At 39.0% G+C, this 10,471-nt stretch overlaps 1 long non-coding RNA gene across 1 annotated transcript; it reads right to left on the bottom strand.

Annotated features, from left to right (window-relative positions):
* Window positions 1-4,197: 4,197 nt before the first annotated feature.
* On the bottom strand, window positions 4,198-7,907 carry LOC140035926 (uncharacterized). The gene is made up of 3 exons (XR_011839821.1): window positions 7,799-7,907; window positions 5,555-5,635; window positions 4,198-4,332 (listed from the first exon to the last, which is right to left on the bottom strand). It is a non-coding gene; the product is annotated as an uncharacterized lncRNA (long non-coding RNA).
* Between the last annotated feature and the right edge of the window lie 2,564 nt (window positions 7,908-10,471).

Raw genomic sequence — 10,471 nt, forward strand, 5'->3', positions numbered from 1 at the left:
GGATAAAAATGCAATGCTAATTTTCTTTTCTTTTTCTTTCCTTTTTTTTCCTTTTTTTTCTTTTTTAAATAATTTAGCAAAAATGATAATAAAATTAAGTAAAAACCAACAATTTGATTAACATCAGATAAAAATAAATAAATAAACTAGAAATAATAAACAGCAAAGTTGCAATTTTTATCATTTTTCTCTTTTTTTCATTTTCAATTTTCATTTTTTCATTTTTTCCAAAAAAACATTGAATTTAAATCAAAACAATTAAAACATATTTTTTTTGAATGCTTTTTCTTTTCTTTTCGAGAAATTCTATGCTAAAAACTTAAAAACAATAACAACATAAAAAACTAAAAAACTAAAAACTAAAAAGTGAATAAAACAAGCACAAACTAAAAAAATAAATAGTAAATGAAATTACACCAAAATTTGTTGTCTACAGTTTGCCCCTCTTTGTCTGAGTTTTGGAAAAACTTGAGACAAAGAAGTAGACACCAAATACTTACCTGCTTTATTCGGTGGCAAACATCACGAACGAGGGACGTTTTAGAAATAAGGACTGACCCCTTTTGGCAAAACTTTTAAAATGGAATTGACTTAGACAGGAGATTTAAAGCGGGATTGATCCGAACGAAATTTAAAGACGGGACTGGCCCAAACAGGAACTTAAAGCGGGACTGACCTGAACAAGAATTTAAAACGGGACTGACCCGAACATGGATGGAAAACGGGACTGACCCGGACAGGAATGTAAATGGGATAGACCCACGGAACAGACCTGAACAGAAATTTAAATGGGATAGACCCAGACAGAAATTTAAATGGGATAGACCCAGACAGAAATTTAAAACGGGACTGATCCGAACAGAAAAATTAAAATTGGGACTGACTAGAGAAGAAAATTCAAATCATGGGACTGGCCCGAACAAGCTTTAATCGCGGGACTGACCCGAGTAAGCTTTGAATCGCGGGACTGACCCGAACAAGCTTCGAATTGTGGGACTGACCCGCATAAGCTTTGAATCATGGGACTGACCCGAATAAGCTTTGAATCGTGGGACTGACCCGAAAATGCTTTTGATCATGGGACTGACCCGAAAATGCTTTTGATCGTGGGACTGACCCGAATAAACTTTTGATCATGGGACTAACCCGAATAAGATTTTGATCATGGGACTGACCCGAATAAACTCTTGATCGTGGGACTGACCCGAAAATGCTTTTGATCATGGGACTGACCCGAAAATGCTTTTGATCGTGGGACTGACCCGAATAAGCTCTTGATCATGGGACTGACCCGAAAATGCTCTTGATCATGGGACTGACCCGAAAATGCTTTTGATCGTGGGACTGACCCGAAAATGCTTTTGATCATGGGACTGACCCGAAAACGCTCTTGATCATGGGACTGACCCGAAAATGCTTTTGATCGTGGGACTGACCCGAATAAGCTCTTGATCGTGGGACTGACCCGAAAACGCTCTTGATCATGGGACTGATCCGAAAATGCTTTTGATCGTGGGACTGACCCGAAAATGCTTTGACAATCGGTCAGTGGGATTAAACCCGAGCCTGCCGTGATAAAATTTGTGTTGATTTTTGATTGATGATTTTTTTCTTTTGCTCTTCTTTTTGACTTTTGAAAATCTTTCCAAAAAAATTAATTTGCCCCAGTATGATGAATTTTTGCAATGTGAGTCAAGAGTTGATTCTGTATCGCCATGCTGTTGCATTTTTTTGATGAAATTTGCTTGCGACATTTTCAATCTGCCTTTGTTCACCGGAGGACTCTTTCCGACACCGATTCCAGTGCGAGGTGTGCTTACTTTCATCTGTGTATGCAATTTTCTGCAAAAGAGAGAAAAAACAAAGAAATTGCCACCATCATTTGATCCGTTTTCCTTTGAGAATCGTGTAAACATGAGTCTTTCAAGGCCTTTATCAACTTTTACTGCGGCAATCGATTGAGTTGGATTTTTCACCCTAAGGCTTTTCCGATTTACAAACTGATCAGGTATGTGCTTTGCCATATTGTGAAGTCTGCGTAACTGACTTTGTTGAACCTTAACCCTTTTCAAGAGATGACTGAACCCAAGTGTGCTTTGAATAAACCACGGGGATTGTTATTCACCAAAATTCAAAGACAAAGAATGAAGTATGCAAGAAAATTCACATGTCATGAAAGAATAAATATGCACAAGAATGCACACATAACCATTTGTGCTTAAATTCTACAAAAATGCCATGAATGCAAGTAATTTGGAAAAATGAGCTTCCTAAGAATGTATTTGCAAAAGAATGTTTTACAAAACGACACAGTTTTGGCCAACAAATGTCATATTCAATTCTCTGGATATCTTTGTTCTGGAATTCAAAATTGACAGAAGTATGACAAAATGAGAAATCCAAATGAACCAAATCACCAGCTGTTCTTCCTCGTGCTCGCTCGCTGCAAAATCCTACCTTGGTGCCCTTTCGGGTTTTTACCAAGGTTGCCCCCCCTTTTTTTTGTTTTGTTTTGTCTTTTCTCTTTTTTCTTTTTTTCTTTTTTTCCTTTTTTTTTCTTTTTGAGGTGCCCTTTCGGGTTTTTACGTAAGGAAGCAATGGAAGAGCTCAACCATAATCGCCTCAGGAGTATGAGTTAAAGATTTCTGACATCAGTAAAATGCACTTCCCTTGTAAGATTAAGCGAAGGCATTATGGACATCACTTGTCAGTTGATTAGCAAACTTTCCAATAGAAATATAGCAAGTGACGAAAGCCAGGACTTTGGGCTTTTGTAATGGAGTCAGGTGGGGTATTTCAAGAAAAGTTAAGGCTTGAAAACAAATTTTGATGAGAGAGGTGTGAAATGACCTGAAATTGTATCATTTGAAATCATTTCCAAATTTTGAACGAAACTGAGGAAAATTTGCCCCAGTTTGATTGGATTTTCTCTCTTTGCATTTTCATTGCATTTCCTCACTTTTGCATTTTTCTTTAAAGCTAATTGCCCCGGTGTGGGGTTTTCTTTTCTCTTTTCCTCTTTTTCCTTTTGATCATCTCTTTTCAAAATGAATTTGCCCCAGTATGGGGATTTTTCCTTTTTCCTCTCTGATAATCTCGTTTCAAAATGAATTTGCTCCAGTGTGGGGTTTGCAATTCTCAGGGGCTGCCAAACGAAAATTATTGTTCTGATAGCTCAAAAGGGATGACTAGGGATGAAATGTTTTGATTGGAAAGGAAGATGGCCTGACCTTTGCCTCGTCCCTTGCATGATTTCCAAAAGAAATTTGCATAATCAAAAATAAAACTTCTTACACATATCTGAGTTGATAGGTTGCAGGAATGTCTGTCCATCTGTTTCTGCCCAAAATGATTGCTTCGCCAGGTAATACCTTTTGAATGCCTAATGAGCTTTGCCAATTTGAAGCAATTTTTGCCTTTGGCTTCATCTTTCATTAGCAAAATCACTTTATCACTTTGTTCCCTCCTTCAAAGGATCGGTGGCGGACCTTTTTGTTATGAACACAGGCCATGGGTTTTGGCAACATTTGGCCATGGCACATAGCATTCAACGGTTTCTCATCAATCAAAATCAATCGTTGATGACGCTGCTTTAACCCATCAGCTTCCAACCTGGCAGGAAAGGGATTTTTCAATGAAGGGTTTTCTCAATGAAGGCTTTCTCAATGAAGGTTTTCTCTCAAAAGAAGAGATTTTTTAATGAAGGGCTTCATCAGATTCCAGAACAGTGATATTCAAAGGATCAAATAATTTCATCTTTGGCCATCTAAAAGAATTAAAAAAATTCATGACAATGATCAAATAAACAAATAAAACCAATTGTGCATTTCATGAAACTCCAAATCAAAGCGAAAACAAGACAACACTCAATTTGCAAAAGGCGCTTTCATTAAACTATTCACACATGCAAGAAAAAGTTTTTGTGAACTTTAGCAAATGACAACCCCTAGATTTATCGAAATTATCTTCGAGGGGGAAGATAGTCAGCCATCCAACTTGTGCAGAGCTCCTTTAGGATTTTCAAATTTCGTCATTGGAGGTGGATGTAACGCCCCCACTTCTCCCTAAGGCGAACCAAAGGGTATCCGCGGGACGCCTGCCCAACTCTCGCCAGGACTCACTACAATCCATCATTCAAAAGCTCGAAATACTTTAAGTAACTTCAATATATAATTAAAGTACTCCAAATATCTCACACTTACAATTATGCAGCTTCCAAGCTTAAATACAACCCAACGGAAAAGGGTACAATAGCCCTCCGTTATAATATAACTTAAAATCTTCAAAAGAAAACAATCTAGTACTACTCACGAGCACCCTTGGTCTCGAACCCTGTAAAAGAAAACCACAACGTGGGATGAGCTACACAGCCCAGTGAGGTTCCAAGACACTCTAACAGTTCAAATAAATCAAGTAAGTTTGGCATATCATATGCATGGTTCAATGTTACACAATGGCGTGTTATCATGAGGTGATAATCATTGTACGAGTAATTTGAGACATTTATCATGGTATGAGACATTTATCATGAGACAGGTATCATGATATAAGTACATTGGTCAGGTAACAGGTATGGAGCATATCACAGGCATAGTTCAGGATTTCATGTTGACATTTTAGCATGAAACAATTATCATGATACAAGGTAAACATATACGGTAGGATACGGTGTTCCAGTGGAACTCTGTCGGTCATCTGCACCTTATGACTTCTGATCCCCACGGTACGGTCTGGCCATCGCCTTATCCCTCCAGTGGTAATACTCGAGTATACCGAAACGGTGGCCCAGGGTTCCAACCTACCCGACCGAGCCCAGTCCTGGCTCGAGTAGGTCAGTAACCAAGGGCAGGGCCCAAGTTCAACTTAGAGCTTACAACATGCACAGGTAACCAAGTAATTCGACAAAAGGTAAAATTCATCATTTGAGTAGGTCGAGTGAGGTAAAGTACACACTCACAAAATAATGATGGACAGCTTCATATAACATGTGATTCATGATAATCAAGTAATCAGGTGGTCAAGTAACCAAGTAAGTTGGTGATCACGTAAGCAGATAACCAAGTAAGCAAGTAACCAAATAGATTAGAAAACGGTAAGTAAACACGGTTAACGGTAAACGGTAAACGGTAAACGGTAATTACGGTTAATTGGTAGACATGTGTCATTTCAATAGGCCGCCATTGGCCGTTTTTCACTTTCACCACGTAAGAGTCGAGGAGATTCACTCCAACCGACTTATGCTTCCATAGCATAATTAATCATTTAAACACATCATGTAAATATGCTCTCCAAACATTTCATATCTAGTATTTCAAGTAATCACATAAGTATGCTCTTTAAGCATTTCATATCGAATAGTTCAAGTAGTCACGTAAATATGCTCTTCAAGGGTTTCATATCGAATAGTTCAAATATACATACTTCAGGTGTTTCATGTCGAGTAATTCAAGTATACATTATTCAAATGTGCATGAGTGTGGTAAATACTTAATGACCATGGGTTAAGCATGTCATAGACTTATTCCAATTACGTATTCCTATATGGAACACTCACCTAGTCAAAACAAGCGAGTAGTTCTTAAACAAGCGTCTTAGGTGTCCGCTCCGAGTTCCTCTGGGAGATTCCCTCGAGTGCCTGAGCAAACAATAATCAACTACCACTCAATATCATTCTAATTATCGAGGAAAATTGTACACTAGTACAATCTAAGAAATTAACGCGGAGACGAGTCTAAGAGTTCGTGTAACTCGAGGTTCAAAAGTGGGTTTTAAAACACAAGACAAATATGATTTCTATCTCTGGAATCAAATATAAAATGATCAAATGATATTGAAGGAAAAGGGAGAGTTCGAAACCCTTAGTTTCCTCTAAGTTAGAAAAATTCCAGATTTAACAAGCAATCTTTGAAAAATCATATCTCACTCTCTACAAGTCCAAAATTAGAAAAATTGATACTGTTGGAAACCCCTTTGTAAGTACTAAAAGTTCTTAGAAGACATTTTTCCACGAATGCAAGTGAAAGGCACTCAAATTTTGGCTCAAAGTTGGTAACTTGAATTACCAAGACAGATTTAAGTTGGTTTTTGGTCAACTTTAGAAATTCGGCAAAATTCACTTGTTTTGAACTAACCTTTGAAATTTGGAAATCAATTAGTGTTGCAATCCAAGAGTATAACAAAACAAGCGGAACAAGAAACGGAGTTTCGAGCACCAAGATATAGTAGCTCCAAGTTGCTGAAAAAGTCAAGACTGTTGGGCTATTTTCCAGGTTTGAAGACTAGATTCGAAGTATCATTTGGTCATCGAGTTAGCATTGGAAATACATCAAACTTGGTACACTAAATATTCCATGTGTGAACAACATTTCTACCAAGTTTCGTACAAAAACTCTCACGGTAAGGTAGTCATTAAAACAACCAAAGCTTATGAAGAGTTTCAAGGCTAAACTACCTTCTCACTTTTCTTTCGTTTACAAACTTTTTGTACCATGAAATCAGTTTCAAATCTCTCCATTATTGAAACCAAGAGTTCATAAACATCCACTGAGCAATTTAAAGACCATTGACATCCAAATTTTCGAAATAAAACTCCCCAAATCAGATTTGGCCAATTGGCTAAGAGAAAACAAAAGTTTTCCAGATTCGATGAGCAAATTTTGTGACATCATTTGCATATCAAAATGGTCTTAGAATATTACCAAATTTTGTACAATTAAACCTCCATATGAGGGTTACTCTTCTATCAAATTTCATTTAAAAATTCCCACGGGAAGGTAGTTAACTAAACCATCAAAGTTCAAGAAATTTCCCAAGGTAAAACTGTCTTCTAGCTCTTCTTTCCTTTTTAAACATTTTGTCCGAAGCAACCAACCCAAATCTGGTTTATTTGTGAAACAAAGTCCAAGGAACATCTAATCTAAAGTTTGGTAGATGTCGGACATCAAAGTTTCCAAAACAACAAGTCCCAAATCATTGTTAGTTACAAATCTGTCCAAGTGGAAAATTCTATCACTGTAGCAGTTTCAAACTTTGGCCACAACTCACTCAATTCAACTTGGAATTGGGCGTGGTTAATGGCGTTGGAAAGCTATCTTATAAAGCTGAATTTTCTCAGAAGAAACCATTTTCAAATTCCATTCACAAACAGCTCGTGTTTGAGCATCAAGATACAAGTCTTGTCCTGTCTCCTGGAGAGGAACGAAACAGGACAGTGATTTTCAATCGAATGGTGTGGCTCACTCGAGTAGAACCAGAACGTGCATTTGGTACCAATGGAAAGCTGGGAATGTCTAGTTTCCAATGCCACAAACGGCACTTGATTTCGACATTGGAGCAAAGAGTTATGGCCGATACAAAATGACTGCCTGGGCAATACGGGAATCATTTTCCAGATTTGCTAACTTTGGAAATCAATTTATTTGACCAACCAAATCATGTTATTTTTCAATGAAATTTTGTACACACTCACAATAACATGTAAACAACATAATCAAGTCATTAGAACCCCAAAATCTGGCACGAAAATGGTCGGACAAGGCAGGGGTAAAACGGTCACTTTTGCTCCAAGCACCTCCTTTGATTTTCTACCAACAATACCACATTAATCTACTAATATAAGCACTAAACCACCATTAATTTCATCATCCAACATCAAATCAGTCCTTCCATCAAAAGTGGGAGTTCATAGAGCCCACACACACAAATCCACCATAAACAAGACCACCCACATGCATGCAAGAGTTTATACGTGTAATAGAGCTTCCGTAAACTAAGATTCAAGGAGTTGATCGTCCATTACCTCTCTTGATGAACTAGGACAGAATTTCGGCCCCTTAGATGCTCAAGAAAACCGTGGATAGCAGCCCTCTTTCTTAGCTTGATGTAATCTCCAAGTAATTAGCTAAGAGTGGTTGAAATTTGAAGTGAAATGGAGAAGATTTGGTGAAGAAATATGGATGGAATTTGAGTTGTTTTTCTCCTTTGTTAGCCGGCCAAATGAGGGAGCAAGAGAGAGAGTGTGGTCAGATTTCTAAGCTTCCAAGAGAAGACAATAACTTGTGGCCACAAATCACCCATTAGTCAACTCACATTAGGGTGCGTTTGGCGCGATTCGGCTCAATTCCTCTTGCGTTTGTTTCACTGGTACACTAAACCTCTAATGCACTTATATTCATATAAATATTATTCACTCTTAATTGTCCTCAAATAAGGGTCTAAAGTTCCTCAATTGAAATCGCGCGTGTGAAAACGCGTATCTCCAATTTAAGCGCGATAACGCGAAACTTCCGAGAAATTCTTATATCGATAGTACTAATAACTATCACTTGAGTATTTAATCATTAAAATACCTAATTTAGATCTATTATGCAAATCTCCAATATTCCAATTTTATCGTACTCTCAATCGGTCAAGATTTCCAAAGACGTATTCACTATTTTCACTAAACGAGCTTCCGAAAATTAATTTTTTTGAAACAAGTCATTTTAAAAATATAATGAAACTATATTTCCATGTAATTAGGTCTCAAGAGCTTAGAAAATAATATTCGGAGTAAAAGACCAAATAAATAATTAAATAAGCTAGAAATAGGAGATTAAATAAGTAAATTTTGCGAGTCCTCACAGTGGATGCCTCAAAGGTGTCCTTGTGTTTAGGAAAGGGATTTGTACTTATACTTGGTCCTTGTTCACCCTTTCCCTTTAGCACTATTTCCCCAGCCTCGATCATGTCTTGGACTTTGTGCTTAAGTGCCCTGCAATCGATGGTTGAGTGGCCAGGTACTCCCGAATGATAGGCACAAATAGCATGTGGATTGTACCCAACAGGCATGCCATGAAGGTAAGTTGGAGGGGGAATCACGCCTATTTTGTTGGCAACCTTCAATTGCTCATACAATTGGTCCAAAGGCCTGCCTAGGTTGGCGAAGGTTCGGGTACGGCTTTGATTGTAAGTTTCAGTGGGTCGGGGATAGTTGTAGGTGGGTCTATTTGGTGGGGAAAATCTTTGGTGGTAAGGAGGACGAGGACGAGCTTGTTGAAAGCTTGGTTGAGATATTTGGAAAGGGGTTGTAGGCGGGTTGGCATACTTTGGGCGAGGTCGAGGATGAGTGATATTGGTGTGGTAAACAGGACGAGGATTTGAGTAGTAGGGGTAAGGGTTTGAGTAGGTAGGGTATTGTCGAGGTCTGGGTCTTAGGACAGGGTTTTGATTCCATGTGAAGGCAGTTTCCCCCTCTTTCTTTTGGAATTGCGGGTTCTTCCCACTAGTCCCCTGACCTTGCAAAGCATCCAACTGTGACTTGAGGGTAGAGACATTAACAATCTTCCCAGCTTTCACGAAGTCATCGTACTCCTCAAGTTTATTGACAATAGCAGCGAACAAGCATCCAGTCATGCGAAAAATTTCTTCGAAATATGGAGGATCATGTGCCTTAATGAAAGTGCGTATGATTTCGTCCTCAGTCATCGGTGGCTCGACTTTGGCAGCTATTTTCCTCCATCTCTTGGCATAAGTCTTGTGATCCTCGGAGGGTTTTCTTTTTGTTCCTTCCAACGTGTTTCGTGTTGGAGCCAGCTCGCAGTTATACTCGTATTGCCTTACAAAAGCATTGGACAAGTCAATGCAGGTTCTTACTTCTTCGGGCTTCAAATTTGAGTACCAGTCAAGAGCATCCCCCTCCAGATTTTCCGGGAACAACCTTAGAGGCAAGTTCTCATCATCTACGGGCCCTCCCAACTTGTTGGCAAACAGTCGGAGATGTGTTTTGGGATTACCCGTCCCATCATACTTGTTAAATTTAGGGATTTTGAACCCTTCAGGCAATTTCACATTGGGAAAAAGGCAAAGCTCATCATAATCCAGGACTCCTTGCTTATTCAACCCCTGACTCTTCCTCATAAACTCATCAAAATGATCAAGGCGTTTGAGCAGCTTTATATCAACGGGAGCGAAAGATTCCCTCATTTCTGCCTTGGTTTGAACAGTATGATCTGGCAAGAAAGGCTCGGCAGCAGTGTGATAAAAGGTGTGTGGCTCAGGTGGTATATTTGAAGTGATTTGGGGTTGTGGACCTCGCATGTGAGTAAGAAAAAATGAAGGATGAGGAGGGTAAGTGTATGGCAAATTTGTGGTGGGATAAATGAAAGTTTCTTCGGGTGTAATAGGAAATGATGGAGTAATAGGGGCTTGGACCGAAGGTAGGACCAATGACTCTTGCTCAGGCTGTCTGGCGGGTACAGGTTCGGATTGAACTCCGCTGCTAATTAGCTCATCACTCAACTTCCTTTGGGCGGCCATCTTAGACGCCATCTCTCCGAATTTGGTAAGCATCTCAGTCAACTGAATCCCCAAACTTGCAGTCTCGGGTTGAGCGGTAGTAGCAGACCTATCTGACTGTTCCGGTTGTGAACTCATGTTTTCACGACTCCTCTAGGCTTGATTACGAGATCGTGGTATGATGGGGTTTCGACGA

The sequence above is a fragment of the Coffea arabica genome, chromosome 2c (assembly GCF_036785885.1).
Source record: "Coffea arabica cultivar ET-39 chromosome 2c, Coffea Arabica ET-39 HiFi, whole genome shotgun sequence".
NCBI lineage: Eukaryota > Viridiplantae > Streptophyta > Magnoliopsida > Gentianales > Rubiaceae > Coffea > Coffea arabica.